The sequence below is a fragment of the Pseudorca crassidens genome, chromosome 3 (genome assembly GCF_039906515.1).
Source record: "Pseudorca crassidens isolate mPseCra1 chromosome 3, mPseCra1.hap1, whole genome shotgun sequence".
Taxonomy (NCBI): domain Eukaryota; kingdom Metazoa; phylum Chordata; class Mammalia; order Artiodactyla; family Delphinidae; genus Pseudorca; species Pseudorca crassidens.
Window position 1 is genome coordinate 168,303,621 of NC_090298.1, and position 18,880 is coordinate 168,322,500.

Sequence of the window (18,880 nt, forward strand, 5' to 3'; positions counted from 1 at the left end):
CAAAATGGGGGTGCTGATAGCTCACCCCCCCCCCAGAGCTATTGTGAGGAGAAGACGAGCTAAGAAGAGTATGTAAACACTCAGTACGTACTCAGTGCTCACAGCTGTTGCCATGGCCCAGACAAAAGTGGGCAGGCTGGAATGAGTGGATGGGGGGCGAGGGGCACAGAGATGGGGCACAGTGGGACTTCCCTGGCGGTCTAGTGGTTAAGATTCTGCACTTCCACTGCAGGGAGCATGGGTTCGATCCCTGGTCAGGGAACTAAGATCCGGCATGCCATGCGGTGAGGAAAAAAAAAAAGAGAGAGAGAGATGGGGCACAGTGGGGTAGAGGGAGGGTGTGTCCTCAGACTGGGGACACCGAGGCTCCTACCCCTTCTGCCTTGTCCCCATCACCCACCTCCCTCTCCTGCTGCAGAAATACTTAAAGGAGCCCATGTCTTTTTGGCTGGCCTTTGGGGACATTTCACCATTTCTTGGGGTCCAGGGTCTAAGGAATTAATTTAACCGGTGCAAGGCTGAGGCTAGGAGAGGCGAACCCCAAAGTGAGAGCCTGACACCCATTCCCCTACCCCAAGGCGTCCTCTGGCTACCATAGGTCCATTACGCAGATGGGAAGACTGGGGTCCAGAGAGGAAGGCGGGGCCTGAGGTCTCTCGACCTCATAAGGCTCACATCCAGGTGAGTCTCCTCCCCTCCTTCCAGAGCTCTGCCCTGGGGAGCTTCTCATGCTCATGAAGACGTGAGTGGTTGATAGAAGTCTTAATGGTGGAAACTCAGGTGTGTTAACAGGAAACTGGAGTAATGACTCCCAGGAAGGCACAATGCCAGGCGGCAGCTTTAATGATCCAGGCCTGACAGCTTCACCCCTTCAGCTGGGTCTCCTGAGCCTCCAGCCTTCTTGAGACCCAAGGGCCACTGCGGCCCTCAGGCCCTCAGTCCGGTGAGCACTCAGGACACACTCGTGGGCACACACACACACCTGCGGCTGACACCGCACACCCCGTGGACCACAGCTGGTGCTTGTGGGTGGTATGTGTCTCCCCCACCCCCCAGCTTCACACAGCAGCCCAGCCCTCTGCCTGCTGCCTGGGAACAATTATAGAGTCAGAGGGACGCCGCGGCCCGAGATGGGCCGGCCTCATGTTTAATTCATCTTTGGGCTAATTATAGCCAGGCTGGGGGAGGGGTGTGGTAACCTTGGCCTACCCTCCCCAGCCCTTCCTGCCAGCCAGGGTGACTGGGGAAGGGTGGGGGGACGGGGGCTCGTGACCCGCTGTTGGCCCCAGCTCTAGGCAGCTAAGCCAGCCCTCCTGAACCTCCTGCTAGGGTGCATGCTCGGAGGAGGACGGAGGCGGCGCTCATGGCGGAAAGGCGGGCACAGGGCCTGGCAGGGCGGTGGGAAGAATGGGGATTCCAGCTCAGGGCAGCTGTGAGCGAGCATCAGGATGGTTCCTTCCCTCCCTCCTCCTTCAGTCCCACGGATCAGGATTGATACTACTATCTGGGTTGCTACAGGCTGTTACATCACCTTCCAGGTGGACCCACCAAAGCCTAAGGTCCCAGGACAGAGCCAGCTGGTACCTAACGATAGGTAATAACCCACGCTGAGATCACGTGACCTTCCGCACTGTTTGTAGCATTCGGCCCTCCGTAAACGTTAGCCACAGTCTTTGCCGGTGTCCTTGGGTGCTTACCGTATGCCCGGAACAGTTCTGAGCAACTTGCACGATTGTCACCGGACGGAGATTAACGCCTCGCTCGCCTCCGATGCAAAACTTGAGGAGGCGCCCACAGATGCAGCCAAAGAGGTAAATACCATTTTAAGTCATATTTTTAAAATGTTTTTTTATGGTGGTAAAAATCACATAATATAAAACATATTATTTTAACCATATTTAACCGTACAGTTCAGTGGCACTAAGTACATTCACATTGTTGTGCAACTCTCACCATCACCCATCTCCCGAGTTTTTCACTTTTCTAAACTGAAACTCTGTCCCCGTGAAACACTGTTCCCATTCTCCTCCCCCCCACACCCACCAATGTATTTTCTTTTTAAAAAAAAAACTAATTAATTTATTTTTGGCTGTGTTGGGTCTTCCTTGCTGCGTGAGGGCTTTCTCTAGTAGCGGAGAGCGGGGGCTACTCTTCGTTGTGGTGCACAGGCTCTAGGCACTTGGGCTTCAGTAGTTGTGGCTCACGGGCTCTAGAGAGCAGTCTCAGTAGTTGTAGCGCATGGGTTTAGTTGTTCTGCGGCATGTGGGATCTTCCCAGACCAGGGCTCGAACCCATGTACCCTGCATTGGCAGGCAGATTCTTAACCACTGCGCCACCAGGGAAGCCCTACCAATGTACTCTCTGACTGTGAATTTGACTATTCTACGTACCTTGTATAAGTGGAGTCAAATAGTATTTGCCTGTACCTACTGTATATTTGAATGCATTTCTAAGGTTGTCATATTTTAAAAAATCCAAACTGGGACTTCCCTGTGGTCCAGTGGTAAAGAATCCGCCTTACAATGCAGGGGACGTGGGTTCGATCCCTGGTCAGGGAACTAAGATCCCACATGTTGTGGAGCAACTAGGCCCATGTGCCACAACTACAGAGCCCACGTGCCCTGGAGCCTGTGCACCACAACTAGAGAGAAGCCCATGCGCCACAACAAAAGATCCCACATGCCTCAACGAAGGTCCCGCGTACTGCAACTAAGACCCGATGCAGCCAAAAATAAATAAAATTAAATAAATAAATAAATAATAAATCTTAAAAAAAAAAGAATCCAAACCAATGTAAAAAAAAATCCACATGGAAGAAGACATCCAAATATTAAATACAGATGGATGGGACCCTGCACTGTATGATCTGATCATCCTGACAGCCCCTAGGAGGTGGGGATTGTGATGGTCAATGCCTAGTTTACAGATGGGGACACTGAAGCATGGAGAGGCCAGGCGGCATGCCCTTGTCCACTTTCCCGCTCCCCCACTTCATCCCCCTGTCCTGGCCCAGGTCGGGGCTTTGTTCTCCCCTCCCCAGCTTGGACACCTCCTTCCTGACACCCAGCCAATCCCCAACAACTTGTCTGAGCTACATGGCCCGAAATAGCTTTGGGTGTCAGTCGCTGGCAGGCTGCCCTGGGCCACATGCCCACAATCCTCCAAAAAATCTCTTCCCGGTGGGTGGGAGACACCTGGGCTCCAGGGCTCAGCATCCGACCACCTGCTGCCCCCGCCTGTGCCACAGTGTCCCCATTTGTCCCCTGGGAGAGTGAAGCCTCTCACCCCTGGCTTCCCATCCAGCGAGGTTGGTGGTGAAACCAGGTCCCCCCACTGCTTGAGAAGCCACCATTCATGAAGCCTTCCTTGGGGGATAAGCACGACCCCCTCCACATTCCAGTTTAAATATATGTGCATTTCGACGAGTGGTTTAGCACTGGAATTCCAGAGCCAACTGGCCTGGGTTCAAATCCTGGCTCCAGCACGTGCATGCTGTGTAACCTTAGGCAGACCACTTAACCTCTCTGTAGCAACTGGCCCCATCTGCAAAAGGCAATCTAGGGGCTTCCCTGGTGGCGCAGTGGTCGAGAGATCGCCTGCCGATGCAGGGGACACGGGTTCGTGCCCCGGTCCGGGAGGATCCCACGTGCCGCGGAGCGGCTGGGCCCGTGAGCCATGGCCGCTGAGCCTGCGTGTCCGGAACCTGTGCTCCACAACGGGAGAGGCCACAGCAGTGAGAGGCCCGCGTACCGCAAAAAAAAAAAAAAAAAAAAAAAAAAAGGCAATCTACAAAATGTCTCTGGATTAAATACATAAAATGAATGCACGGAAAGCTTAGGGCAATGCTTGGCATACATAGGTGCTCAATGCGTTGCTGAAGGCACTGGGGCCAGGCGCTGAGCTTCAAGCTCCAGGCATCCCAGTCCCCGCAGTCATATGAGGGGGGACCCGTTTTAAACATGAGAAGCCAAGGTTGCAAGATAAGCCTGAGGTCGCGCCTCGCACCGCTGGCTCAGCGGGCATTTGAACCTGGGGCTCAGCCTCCAGAGCCCGCGCTGACCCCCTCACCCTCGAAGGCCCAGGGACGGGCAGAGGTGTCCCCGGGTCACACAGCGGCGGTGCGGGAGGGCAGGCAGGGCCCCTCCCGGCGGTGGCAGCGCCAGCGTCCTGGACCGCGGCTGGGGGCGGGCAGCGCAGTCCGGGATCTGGGACCGAGCTCCCCGCTGCGGCGCTGTGCGTTTCCATGGCAGCCAGGCTGGAACCGGCCAGAGCGATTAGGCGTCCAGAGGAGCGGCTGCTAAAAATAGCCCGCGCAGCACCGGGTTCATTAGCCGCTGGGCTTTTGGCTGCCAGGTACCCCCTCCCGGCTCTCCTTCCTGCTCGAGTCCAGGTGTAGCAAGGCTGCTGGGGGATGTGGTGGGGGAGGGGCGGCCGGTCCTGCATCCCCTCCGGCCTGGACCGGCCGCCGGGCTTGGCCCCTCCTGGCCCTGCTCCCTGGGACCTTCGTCAAAGGCAAATCAGATTTCACTCCTCCCCTGCTCTAAATCCTTCCTTGGCTCCCCATTGCCCTTGGCCTGAAGTCCCCAGCCTTTCACCCCCATTGCCTCCCTGACTTTATCTTCCCCTGCTCTGGATGCTCCCAGGGACTCAAACCCAGCACACCCCGACTCTGAGCCTTTGTTTCTGCTGTTTCCTTCATGTGGGTCACCCTGCCTTCCCCTGTTCATCTTTCAGATCTCAGCTTACGCATCACCTCCTCCAGGAAGCCTGAGGCTCCAGCCCAGCTCAGGGGCCTCTTCTGAGCTCCTCCATCACAGCTCTGACACTAACCTGTGAGTGCTGAGAGGGAGAGGATGAGCGTGTTTTGGTCCCGGTATCTGAAATAGGACCTAGCACACAGCAGTTGCCCGGTAAGTGTTTGTGGAATAAATGGGGGAATGAGATTAGCCAGCTCTGATCGAGGCGTTTCCTGGGTGAACAACTCAGTGGGTTCCCACTGTCCTCTCTTCCCAGGCCAGAAGGTCAGTGGTCCATCCTCTCTCACTCTTCTGTTTCCTTTGGACAGGATATCCAGGCTGTGTGACCCAGCCAGGTCACTCACACTCTCTGGTCTCCTTTTTCTTTCCTTTTTTTTTTTTTTTTTTTTGCGGTACGCAGGCCTCTCACTGCTGTGGCCTCTCCCGCTGCGGAGCACAGGCTCCGGACGCACAGGCTCAGCGGCCATGGCTCACGGGCCCAGCCGCTCCGCGGCATGTGGGATCTTCCTGGACCAGGGCACGAACCCATGTCCCCTGCATCGGCAGGCGGACTCCCAGCCACTGAACCACCAGGGAAGCCCCTGGTCTCCTTTTGCCTTACAAAATTGCCATACACGTGGGACTTAGAGGTCAAAAGCTCTGGTGGCGTTGCCATAATTTGGGAGAGAGAGGGAGATAGAAGGGGAGGAGGATGTGGGGGAAGATAGACATCCATGAAAATATCTTGGAATAAAACTAAGTCTATTGGAGAGCCAGTGGGCAGCCTCAGATGGGCAGGATTTCCAGAGCCAAGAAAGACAGTTTTCAGGCTGGCCACAAGGTGGCTCATTTGTTATGGCATAGCTTGGTTGTAGCAAGAGCAGTGAGGCCAAGAGCAGAGTCAGAGGGAAATCGGGAGGAGGAGGGGGAGTGAAGGGCAATTTGCAGCAGAGGAGTGTTAGCAGAGAAGAGAGGAAGTCTGGGGAATGCAATGTGGGTAGTGACAGTGCTCAAAACTTGTGATTATTTGAGATCTATGGAACCATGACTATGACTTAAAAGAGGAAACCATGGCTTAAATGATGCCTGTCCGCACAGTCTGGGCATCAGCCCAGGTTGCAGTGGTGGCTCCACAATCACTAGGGATCCAGGCTTCTATTGGTGTTCTACCTCCTCAGCCAAGCTTCCATCTTTTGGAACGTAATGGCTGCTCTAGCCCCTGCCATCACAGCCACCTTCCAGATGAGGGCAGAGGGGGAAGGGGAAAAGGGGTAGAGGAGGGCCTATCCTTGTCTTCTGAGGTTACAACCTGGAACTTACAGGCATCATTTATGCTCACATCCTATTGTCCATCACATAATCAGATGGTCACATTGAGCTTCAAGGGCAGCTGGGAAATGTAGTCTTTACCTGGGCAGGTTCTATTTCTTTTTATTTATTTATTTATTTATTTTATTTTGGAGGTAGGAGTTTATTAATTAATTTATTTATTTTTGCTGTGTTGGGTCTTCGTTTCTGTGCGAGGGCTTTCTCTAGTTGTGGCAAGCGGGGGCCACTCTTCATCACGGTGCACGGGGCTCTCACTATCGCGGCCTCTCTTGTTGTGGAGCACAGGCTCCAGATGCGCAGGATCAGTAGTTGTGGCTCACAGGCCTAGTTGCTCCGCGGCATGTGGGATCCTCCCAGACCAGGGCTCGAACCCGTGTCCCCTGCATTAGCAGGCAGATTCTCAACCACTGTGCCACCAGGGAAGCCCTAGGTTCTAGTTCTAAAGGAGAAAATAGAGCATGAAATTTGGGGACCAGCCCATAACCTCTTCCACCAAATGGGTTGGGAAGAAGGAGTGAACATTTGTCACTGTTGAGGCAACCCTAGCAGGGAGATGCCCTTTGGACAAGGAGACCTTCAGGACCCGCCCCCTTTCCCTCCCTGCCCTCACCTCCTCCCTCTGTCCCCCTCACTTACTGTGCTCCAGACACACAGATATCGCTGTTCCTCCAACATGCCAGCCAGGCACAGTCCTGCCCCAGGGCCTTTGCATGTGCTGTTCCCTCTGCTTGGAATGCTCTTCCCCCAGGTCTCTCCCTCCCTCCCCCCCATTCAGATTTCTGCTTAAATCTCACCTTCTCAGAGGCTTTCCTTGAACATCTTGTTTAAAATTGCAACCTGCCCTCCCTCCTCAATTGTTGTTCCTTCCCAATGCCTTCCCTGCCCTAATTTCCTTTCTAGCACTTAGCACTCTGTAAAGCCCTATAGACTTTACTGATTTATTTGCTCATTGCCTGTCTCCCTCATTAGGCTTTGAGCTCAACCAGGGCAGAGATTTCTGCCTGTTTCGCTTGCAGCTGCATTCCTGGTGCCTAGGACAGTGCCTGGTGCTCATTCAGGGCTCAGGAAATATTTTGAATGACTACATTGAATAAATAAAGCAGGCACAATGATTCCCTCTTTTAGACCTCTGGAAACTGAGGTCTCGAGGAGGAAAGGTGATTCACCCAAGGTCACAAGCTAGTGGGTGGCAAAATACGGTTGTGTCACCTGCCGAGTTTCCGTTTCCTCTCTATCTGACGGACCCTCTTTCTCCAACTTTCCCTTCCACCCGGAGAGTTATCTATAAATTTCAGTTCTGCTTATGTTTCCTGCAGCACATGATTGTTGCTTGCAGCCAGGAGCCCAGGATGACCAGAGGGGCACCCCCATCATTCCAGGCACAGTGCCCGGTCCATTAGCAGCTGTGCCACATTTAATTGCCCACACAAGTACAAAAATATTTGCAAATTAAAAATCACACATAAAATTCTCTCAGCCCCAATTTTAGAGGTGTGGAAAGACTGAGGCACAGGTCGGGGGAAGGGATGGTAGGGATGGTCCTCGTCACACAGCCAAGAGGCAGCAGAGGAGGGGTCCACCCTCTCTCTTCCTTTCCACTGTGAGATGAGGCTCACTGCCACCTGGGACAGTGCAAAGCTGGTCTTGGGATTGAATCGTGCCTTGCGCAGCCTTGGACCTCAGTTTTCTCTACTGGGACATGGGATCCTGATAACTATCCTGGCTGTATCCCACTGTGCCCAGAGCCTGACATACAGAATGTGCTCCCACGAGGCAGGAAGTCGAGGGAGTCAGTTAGCCGCTCCAGGCTGCAGGCCGCCCACCCCAGACCCCTTCCACCTTCCCCGCCTCGCTCCCTATTCCCTTGGCCGCCCCGTGCCAGGTTTCTGTTTAGTTTAATAATCTCCTGAAAGTTTAATTGTTGTTTTATTCATCCATGACCTTTCTCTCTCATCTGGAGACATATTATTGCTAATCTACAAATTTCAAGAACCAGATTTATTTGCAAAACCAATTACCTGCCTATGCAAATGACCTCGTTCGGCGCCTGCCTCCGTGGCCAGCTGGCTGGTCCGGGGAGAGGAAGAGCCGCTGTCCGCCCCGTTAGAGCCACTGCTCAAACACTAGGATGGAAACTTATCTATAATTCCTCTGAGCAGGGCGACCCTGTCGGCCCCGGAGTTAATTAGAATCTCAGTAATGGAGGGAGGCTCTGACCCCACATCTCTCAGCTCTGACCTCCTAAAGGGGCCTCTTGAAGTGGACGGAGCCTCTAATTGCCTTCCCATCTGGCCCTTCCAATGGGAATGATGCCTGTTCATTCATTCATTCATTCACAATCTCACATTGAGTGTCTGGGACTGTTCTAGGCTCTGGAAGCGGAGCAGGGAACAGGGAGCCCAGAAGGAAAGAAGTCCCCATCTTTATAAAGCTAACAGTTGGAGAGAGAGAAAACAGGCAAGATAAATATAAAAAATGTATAGCATGGCACACGGTATGGATCACAATGGAGGAGAAGCAAACTGTGCCAGGGATGGGTGATCGGGGTCATGGATCCCATTCCCTCTCCCTCCCTTCACTCCAGCCACAAAAACGGAGCTGATTCTTAAAATGCCAAACCTGGTCCTGCCTCAGGGCCCTTGCACTTGCTATTCCTGCTGTCTGGAATGCTTTTGCCAAAACTCTTGGCCAGTCTCACACTTCCCCACACAGTCTCAGCTCACATGTCACCTCCTCAGGGAAGCCTTCCCTGCCTACTCCAGAGATAAGGCATCTCCCTGCGACCATTTCTGTCCCCTTTCCCTGCTTTAGAATTCTTACTGCTTCCTGAAATTGGATTAGTCATTGGTGTGTTACTCTCTGTCTTACTCTCCTTTTTTTTTTTTTTTTTTTTTGGGTGCGCTGCATGGCATGAGGGATCTTAATTCCCCGACCAGTGATCAAACCTGTGCCCCCTGCAGTGGATGCGCGAGTCTTAACCACTGGACCGCCAGGGAAGTCCAAGTCTTACTTTACTTTAATATCAGCACCTTGAGGACAGAGGAACCGTGTCTGTTTTGTTCATAGCTGTATCCCCAGTACCCAGAACAGTGTTTGGGTACTCAATATATATTTGTTGAATGAATGAATGAATGATGCAGGAGCAAGGAGGCCATGCTAATCATGGTGTAGAGGACACAATAACTTCTAGCTGGGGTCATCTTGACCTCAGCACTTTCCCATAGCCTGGTGCAGTGGCTGAAATGTACCCATTTCACAGATGAGACCGTGGAGGCTGCTAGATTAGGTGTGTGGCTTGGCCAGTGAGGGCTGGTGGGGCTGGGATGAGAAAGCAGCTATTGAAGGTCTCCCTCAGCGATCCTCAGGGCCTCTGTGACTGTCCAACGCTAGGAAGGGACATAGCAGTTATTGGTGGAGCCTGGGCAGAAGGTGGGACTCCATGATCCCTGGACCTTAAGTTCTCAATCTGGGCAAAGTGGCTTTGGGATTCCACCACCCCTGGCTTCTCTCTCACCTCTCTGGCTGTGCCTTCTCATCTCCTTTGCCTTCCTGTCCCCTATTTTTTTTTAAATTTATTTTTGGCTGCGTTGGGTCTTCGTTGCGCACAGGCTTTCTCTAGGGGACAAGGAAGCCCCTTGTCCCCTATTTTTATCTTTATTTTTTAAAAAAATGTTTTAGCCGCACTGCTCAGCATGTGAGATCTTAGTTCCCCAACCAGGGATGGAAGCAGCACCCCTTGCAGTGGAAGCGTGGAGTCTTAACCACTGGGCCGCCAGGGAAGTCCCATTTATGTCCCCTATTTTTTTTTAATAAGTTTCTTTCTTTAAAAAAAAAAATATTTATTTATTTTTGGCTGTGTTGGGTCTGGTTGCGCACAGGCTTTCTCTAGTTGCAGCAAGCGGGGGGCTACTCTTCGTTGCAGTACGCAGGCTTCTCATTGCGGTGGCTTCTCTTGTTGCAGAGCCCAGGTTCTAGGCACGCAGGCTTCAGTAGTTGTGGCTCGCAGGTTCTAGAGCGTAGGCTCAGTAGTTGTGGCACACCTGCTTAGTTGCTCCATGGCATGTGGGATCTTCCCGGACCAGGGCTCAAACCTATGTCCCCTGCATTGGCAGGCGGATTCTTAACCACTGTGCCACCAGGGAAGTCCCTCCTCACCCCTACTTTTTTTCAAAATAATTAATTTATTTTTGGCTGCGTTGGGTCTTCGTTGCCGCGTGCGGGCTTTCTCTAGTTGCAGCGAGCAGTGGCTACTCTTCATTGCGGTGCGCGGGCTTCTCATTGCGATGGCTTTTCTTGTTGCTGAGCACAGGCTCTAGGCGCACGGGCTTCAGTAGTTGTGGCACATGGGCTCAGTAGTTGTGGCTCACGGGCTCTAGAGCGCAGGCTCAGTAGTTGTGGCGCACCTGCTTCGTTGCTCCATGGCATGTGAGATCTTACCGGCAGGGCTCAAACCCCTGTCCCCTGCATTGGCAGGCGGATTTTTAACCACTGCGCCACCAGGGAAGTCCCTCCTGTCCCCTATTTTTGAGTCCTGCCCATCTGCACTGGACAAGCCCCAAGAGCCCTTTCTCTGCAGTCAGCAACTTCCCTCCGACCTACTTCTCATCCAGTGTCCCTACTTCCTGTCCAGGGTCAACTTCACATGCCCTGCCCTTGAACCAGACACTGGACATCGGCCTCTCCATTGCTTATGCTGTTCCCTCTGCCTGTCACATTCTTCCCCCTGGAAGCCTTTCCGTGGCCCCCCAACCTAATTAGTCTCATCCCCAGCCCCACACCCCTATCCTATATCCCAGGGCAGCCTGGGCATGGCTTCAGGAACTGTCACCATTTCCGTGATGGAGTGGTTTGTTCAACTGTCTGTTAACATTTCTCTTCCCAGCTAGACGCTAATCTCCCCAGCTGAGCAGGGGCCTTGGCTGTCATTTTTATCCCGGTGTCTCCAGGACCCAGCACAGAAAGGAGAGCTCTGCAGGAGCTTAATAAGTGCTTGTTGAGTGGTTGACCTGTGGGTTGGGTGTTGGGTGGGGGAATGGATGGCTGCATGGGTGGGTGGGTGAGTGGGGCATTTAGGTTGGGGGATGGGAGGATGGCTGGCTGGGTGGGTGGGTGGATAGAAGCATAGGTGCGTGGGTGGGGATGAGAAAATCTGTGGATGAATGAATGAACGGTAATGAACCTGGCTTTGATGGGGGTGGGCTGCCCCTGGCAGTGGACCTGGGTGAAACCCCCCATCCCAGCCCTGCCAAGTGGCTCTGAGGATTCAGCAGGCTCTGTGTGTTGAGGGGGTACCTAGACACAGACCTCTAGCTCTTTCTGCAGGGTTCAGATTGTCTGGGGGGGCCAGTGGTTTTGGGGGGGACCAGGCTTGCTCGTGAGATTTCATGGCCCCTCTCCAGCCCACATGGCTGCACTCCCACTGCCCAGAGCTAAGCTCGTCCGCCACAGCCCTGCCCCAGCTTCCCCCCTTCACCCCCTCGCACTTGATTCAATCCTGGCCGCCCACCGGTTCAATTATTCTGCTGCTGGGGCGGCTGGCAATTTTCTTTCGGGGCTGAGAAGCTGCTTCGGTATCTGTGTATCTGGGTGATTTTGAGCAGCACGGGGACCCAGAGACGGAAACAGAGACAAAAAAGAGAAAAGGAGAGAGATAAATAGAGACAGACAAATTCTGTGTGTGTAAGAGAGAGAGAGTCAGTCTGGACCAACTTCACCCCCAGGGCTTTAGGGGAAGGCTTTCCAAGGATTCAAAACAGTGACCATCCTGCAAAGATTCCAGAATTTCTGCTCATGACCTCATGTCACTCCCCCATCCCTCAAAACACACACACACACACTCTAGGGCACAAAACTCAGCCCAGATTTTGCAGAGGACCTTGCTGATGACCAGAACAGCTCAGAGATGAAGTGGGAGCCTTGGGACGTAGTGAGCTCCTCATCCAGAGAGGAGTCCAGGCAGAGGCTGTGGGCTAGAAGTTCCTTTCAGAGCCCAGATGTGCTCCAGTTGCCCATTTATTCTTTATTGGGTCCTTTCATTTTTTTCTGAGCGTTTGCTAGGTGCCGGGGGCTGGGCTGGAGGGAGCCGGGGGACAGAGGGAGGAGGTGAGGGCAGGTCGTGCAGGGCCTTGTGGCCCACGGGGAGGACTTGGGCTTTAACCCGAGGGAGGTGGGAGCCCTGGAGGGCTGTGGGCAGAGGGGGGACGTGACCTGACTCTGGTTTGGGTGGCTATGACGGAGTATGTTGCCTCTGTCTGGCTGTGTGACCTTGGACGGGTTCCCCCTTCTCTGTCTCCTTGAGCCCCTTCCTCTGCCTGAAGGTGATGGATGGGGCCGTTTTCAAGCACCTTCCTGGCCCCAACACCTTGGCCCCATCTTCCGAGCGGGCTCAACCTTCCTTGATGACTCCAGCGCCCTGTATCACGGGTAATTATCTGTAAGCGCCAACCCTCCCGAGGGCTTCGCAGACAATAATGAAATCACCTAATCTTGTGATCGGAGACTTACCAGGGATGTCCTCACCAGCCAGCACCTCTCCCCAGGGAGGGATTCCCACGGCTCCCACAAGGAAAAAACAACTTCCTTCTCATTTGGCCTCCCCGCCGCCCCCCTAGAAGCTTAAGCAAAATCAACCACTCCCTGGAGAGGGTTGCGTGGGACTGTCTTATGCATTCGGGTTCCGTTGGAGTTTCTTATGTTCTGGCCACGCGTCCTCCTTACTGTGTGGTTCTGGGCAACTCCCCACCCTCTCTGGGTCTCAGTTTCTCTAAACTGGCTCCTGATACTTCTAAGCCTACCGTGAGGGGCTGCAGGGTGACAGACACAGGATGGGGTCCCAAAGGTTTTGAGAGACAAAACCTTTACCTCTGCCCCCCACCCTGATTTTTCAATTGTGGCCAGACATCCCTGACATAAAATTTACCATCTGAACCATGGTTAAGTGCGCAGCTGAGTGGCTTTACATAATTCACATTGCTGTGCAGTCACCACCACCATCCAGCCACCGAAATGTGTTTTTGTTTTGATCACCCCAAACAGAAACTCTGTATCCACTACTCTTGCTTTTTAATCTTAAAGTATCTTGGCGATCCTTCCGTGGGAGTCCTCATTCTTTTGTACAGTTGCATAGGACTTCGTGGTGTGGAAGGATCATCGTTCCATCCTTTATTTACTTCTTTCACTTTTTCTAAGGTCTATACATGGGTCTAATTCTAGAGTTTCTGCCCTTGATCACCGAGCTATTCAGCTGAGAACTCTTGCTTTTTGGGGTCATATTAACTATATTTAGCTACAGGTATGGCTGTGGCATTGACCAATGAGAATGGACTTGCTGGGGCCAGGTCTCAGCAGTGCTGTCAGTGGCCAGATCTTGGAAGAGGTCCAGGGGACTTAGGGATGGGTCAGGGGAGTGGTCAGGAGATATCACCTATTTACCGAGTGTTTCTGGACAGTGACAAGTTCAAGGTCACAGCCAAGTTTGGAACACTGCTTGTGTTGTTCCCGGTCTGCCAGTGCTGGGGTCTGAGGCTTCCCGGAGCCAGTTCTGTCATCCTCCACCTCGCATGGATTCTTCTTCTCCTTCTCTTTCTTCTTTAACGTAATAGACTTTATTTTTTTGGCTGCACCACATGGCATGCAGAATCTCAGTTCCCTGACCAGGGATTGAACCCGTGTCCCCTGCAGTGGAAACACGGAGTCTCGACTACTGGACCCCCAGGAAGTCCCTCTTCCTTCGTCTTGAGAGGGTCTGGGGTGTTGGAAAGAAAAGACCAACAGATCCTTAGGGAATCTCTGTAGCAAGCGCCCCGGACTAGGATGGCAGGGAGGGGTCCCATTTAGGGCAGCCAAAGGGTCCTGAGAGCCCCTGACCAGCCCCTGGTCCAGCCTGCAAGCCTGGAAGAGCGTCCCCTCCCTCCTGAGCCTCCCTGGGAAGGTGGACGGAAAAGGAGCGTATGGTGATGCCTGGTGAAGTGGAACTTCACATGTTTTAATCAGGAGAAGCTGCCAGCCACATTTCCTTTGTAGAGTCGAGACAGCTAAGCTCTGTGAAGTAGAACTTCTTTATTTAGGGAGAGTCAGTTGAATGGTTCCTCCTAGTTTTATTCATATTTAAGTGGATGCCCATCGTCATGGGGGAATGGTGATGATGATGCTGTAGCAGATTGGATCTGTGAAACCAGCCCCCAATCTAATGGCTGAAAGCACTAAGTATTTATTTTGGTTCACGAGTCTGCAGATTAGCTAGGTGATTCTTCTAATCTCAACCAGGCTCATTCCTGCCTCTGCACTCAACTTGGGGTTGCAGGCAGCTCTGCAAATCTTGGCTGGGTTCCCTCGTTTGGGGGTCAGCTGGCCGTTGGATGGGACAACTGGGCTTTCTTCCATGGATTTCTTCCATGAAGAGCAGGGATGCTCTTCTGGCAGACCAGCCTGGGGTTATTTGCATGGCAGCTGGGCTCTAGGAGAGTGAGCAGAAGCCTGCAAGGCCTCTTGAACTTGGAAACAGACCCTGCTCCAGGTTCCAGTCAAACCTGGAGATGACTGTGGCCTCAGCTGACATCTTGCAGGGAAGGAACCCTGGAGTACAGGGCCAGCTAAGCTGTGCCTGGACTCTTGACCCTCAGAAACTGTGAAATAATAAAGGAGTGTTGGTTTACTCTGCTGCATTTGTGGCAACTTGTTATGCAGCAATAGCTGACTGATACATCTCTCCCCAAACTCCTCGGTGTGCAGAGTGGGCCAGTGGCAATGAGGTGGAGCTCTCTTTTTTTTTTTTTTTAACTTTGGCCATGCAGCTTGGCTTGCGGTATTTTAGTTCCCCGAGCAGGGATCAAACCCAGGTGCACAGCAGTGAAAGCACTGAGTCCTAACCACTGGACCACCAGGGAATTCCTGAGGTGGAATTCTTGGGAGCGATGGGATTGATGTTCCTTTTCCTTCCCTTCTGTGGTTCACTCTGATGGGTTGAGGTGGCCCCGAGGGAGATGTAAAGGCAGAAAAGGATACTCAGTGGTGTCCCAGTGGGGACTTAGTTATAACGGAAGTGGGAGGGGGGTTGGGGGAAGAAGCTGGTTGGTTCTAATACAGAGTGTGACGGGGGCTGGAAGTCCTGCTTCATTCATTTCCCCTGTCCTGGTGTGTCTGGTGTGTCATTTCCCCTGTCCAAGTGTCTAGCTTGGTGATTGAGGCCTGAACGGATTCATGAGTGTCAGCCATTCGGCTCTAACCTTGGGGACCCAAGTTGGGGTTCCACTGGGGACCGTGCAAGGATCTGTCTGGCTTAGGACACGCAAGGGAAAAACAGACAAGGCTGTGCAAGACCGTTGTTCCACAATGACACCTTACGGCAGTCACAGGAGTAACAGCGGGAATGGCCCCATACATCCCGTCCCCTGCTCCTCTGTCTAGTGTTTGAGAGAGTCCCTTTGGACTGATAAGGGGCTCGAGGGTCTTGGAAAATTTAAGGGAAATGTAAAGGTGCAGTCAGTGGGAACATAGAGATTCATGGGTAGAATGAAGGAAAACTGGCTTCAGTTAGACCATTTTTGGCTTTTTAGCGTCTTCTGCATCCTTTCTTCTTCTGGAACAGTGCCTTGGATTTTCCTGTGGGGGGGCCTCCCCTGTCTTGCTTTTGGTTCATGAAGTTCAGGCAGGGCTCCGTGGAGGGGGGCTGCGACCCAGTGCAGCAGCCCCATGGATATCCTCTTGGGCTCACTTCATGCAAAGCCTACTTCCTGTGAACACCTGAAACCATTTCTCTGAAAGTATTTTTTAAGACTGTTGGAGCTCACTTAGCCACAGGCAGCCCAAGCCAGAAGACAGGAGAGTTATTGCAGCCCTCAGCCTTTACAGATGGGAAGTTGGTGGATAAATACTGCAGCTCCCTTTTGCTTCTGTTGAGAAACCTCCAAGGCATGCTCTACACAGTGTCCTAGAGGCCCCCAGTGGGTCACAGTGGCCTACACAGTAATCCCCCCATCCTTGCCTCAGGGTCTCTTTCTGGGGGAGCCCAATCAAAAAACACCCAGGGCTGGCCAATCAGGATTCTGAACCTCTGGCTTCAGTGATTGGCTCAGGGCCACCCACCATGACCCAAGTTAGCCCAATCAGAGTGAACTCCTGAACAATTAGCTGGATTTAGGGGGACAAATGATACTCTTTTCCTCAGGGGTTGCTGAGCTTATAAGAACCTGGTCTTCTTAGGAGCTCTCTGGTCGCCATGTGGGAAGCACCTCCGTGTGAATGGAACTAATAGGAAAGCAGATGATCTTGTCATGATTTGAGCACCTGGATCAAACTGTGCCTGAAGCTATATATTTTGTTATATATTGGCTTTTTGCTTAAGCCAATCCAAATCAAGTGTTTGTTTGTTTTGTTTTGTCATTTTCAGACCAAAGAGCCCTAACTATTGGAGACATGGGCAGTGTATGAGTTTTCTGGGGCCGCCATGACAAAGTACCACAGACTGGGGGACTTCAACAACAGAAATTTATTTTCTCACACTTCTGGAGGCTGGAGACAAGTCTGAGACAAGGTGTTGGCAGGATTGGTTTCTTCTCCTTGGCTTGCAGACGGCTGTCTTCTCCCTGTGTCCTTACATGCTCTCCCTCTGTGTGTGTCTGTGTCCTAATCTCTTCTTATAAGGACACCAGTCATATTGGTTTAGGGGCCGCCCTAATGACCTCATTTTAACTTAATTACCTGTATAAAGACCCTGTCTCCAAATACAGTCACATTCTGAGGTCCTGGGGGCAACTGCAGAACTTTTTTGGCTGGAGCCAGACTGCCTGGGTTCAAATCCCAGCCCTGGAACTTGCCTGTCCTGTGGCTCTGGGCAAGTTAGTAACCCTCTCTGTGCCTTGGTTTCCCCTTATGAGCACCCATGTGTTTATCTTCTTCCTCCACCTCAGGTGCCTGAATCACTGGCCAGTCCCAGGCACCCCAGTGGGGGGATGAGGGAAGCCTGATGGGCTCTGCTTTGGAGGTTAGGTCTTTAGACCCACCCTGACCTGCTGCTGGGCTCATCGCCCTAAAAATCATAGCTGGACTGATGCTCTCACCATCCTGCTGGAGAACTTTCTATGGCTCCCTATTACCTGTAGCAAAGTCCCAACTCTTTCATCTACCCACCAGATCTTCCCTCTCCCTTCTGCCAGTCCCTCCAAATTCTCCTCATATTTTAAGGCCCAAATCAAATGTTGCCCCTTCCAGGAAGCCTTCCCAGACTACCTTGAAATCTCCTCTGGCCTCACACAGGATTTATCTACTGTCAATATCCAAAGTGCTTGTCATAGTTAACATAACCCTCACGTCAGTCCTACAGTGTAGAGTCTTTTTCTCAAACCCATTTTGCAGACAAGGAAACTGAGGCTAGCAAGATGAATTAGCTGGCCCAGCATTAGAGGAGGAGCTGAAGTGGGGACCTGGTCCGTGGACCCCATGACTTGTGCCCCTACCCTCTACTCTCTCTCCAACTGGTGAATCCTGCCTCTGAGCGTTTCCATGATGGGGGGCTGCCCTTCCTTCCCTGGGTGGTCTTGGAACGATGCCTCCCCCAGGATGCAGGAAGCTGGGCAGAGACCGGGAGAGGGAGAGACAGAGGGCGCCAGGGTGGAGGTAGGAGGGTGGCAGCCAGCGAGAGGGATGGGGGGAGATTGATCATCCCCAGAGCTGTGGGCCTCTGTGGCCACGTGGCTGGTGGCTTTCGCGGAGGCATGTCACGTTGCAGACTCAGCACTTGGCTTGCTTCCCCCCTGACTGCTGCTGCCCCAGCCTCTGCCAGAAAGAGAAAGGGCTTAGTGAGCCCCTGGTGCTGCCAGAAAACCCTAGCTGGGTCCTCTGTGGCCTCTGTTAGGCAATAGCTTTCTCCCCAGAGGTGGGGACGACAGTGGTCTGTAGCCAGGAGGACTTGGGCTTACGTTCTGGCTTTGCCACCCACTGAGTGACCTTGGAGTGCCCTTCAATCTCCCTGTGCCTCTGTGCTCAGCTTTGTAACTCCCTTCTCTAGAGGGTCAGCGTGAACCCTGTAGGCTGGTGCAGGCATGGCAGGCACTCACCGAATGATAACCCTAATAATAGCAATGACGGACCACAGCTGTGGTTACAAACAGCATCGTTGAAGGAGGCACGGGCTTGGCAATCACACACGCCTGGGTTCAGATTCCAGTTTTTGGAATTTAGGAGCCTTAAGGGGACCGTGGGCAAGCTGTTCAATCTCCGGGGGCCTCAGTGTTCTGATCTGGGCAATGGGTACCGTGGTGTTTTCTCCTTCGTGGAGGCTGTGAAGAGGATTGGGGAGGCCCAGGAGGGTGAAATTTGTAATTCCCACAACTCAGCAAATCCCTATCGCATGGCAAAGAGGAATTAAGGTTGTCGATGGCATGAAGGTTGCTGGTCTTCCTTTAAGAGACTTTAAGAGAGAGAGGGTCCAGGTGGGCCCAATGTAAGCCTTAAATATGGAAGAGGGAGGCAGGAAGGGGAGAAACAGAGAGAGGCAGTGTGAGAAGGACTTGACCTGCCATTGCTGGCTGTGAAGGTGGCGTAAGGGGCCAGGAGTCAAGGAATGCAGGGAGCCTCTTGAAGCTGGAAAACGCAAGACGTGGGTTCTCCCTTCTAGCAGGAACCAGCCCTGGCGACACCTTGATTTTAGCCCAGTGAGACCCGCGTGGGACTTCTGACCTACAGAACCGTAAGATAATACATTTGTGTTCTTTTACTGTGTTTCATTAAGTTTGTGGTAACTGGATAAATTACAGCAGCCAGAGAAAACTAATACAGGTGGTCACTGGCATTGGCAGAGGTAGAGGGTCAGGGGTATG

At 52.7% G+C, this 18,880-nt stretch overlaps 1 protein-coding gene across 2 annotated transcripts in view; it reads left to right on the forward strand.

Annotated features, from left to right (window-relative positions):
* TINCR (TINCR ubiquitin domain containing) overlaps nt 1-18,880 on the forward strand; it is a 52,608-nt gene that overhangs the window by 12,409 nt on the left and 21,319 nt on the right. The window contains exon 3 of one of the 2 annotated variants that reach the window (XM_067734098.1): nt 4,735-4,910. The exons of the other annotated variant lie outside the window; for it this stretch is intronic. The gene's annotated coding sequence lies outside the window, so the exon portion shown is untranslated. The remainder of the gene's footprint in view (nt 1-4,734; nt 4,911-18,880) is intronic. 2 annotated transcript variants of the gene reach the window in all.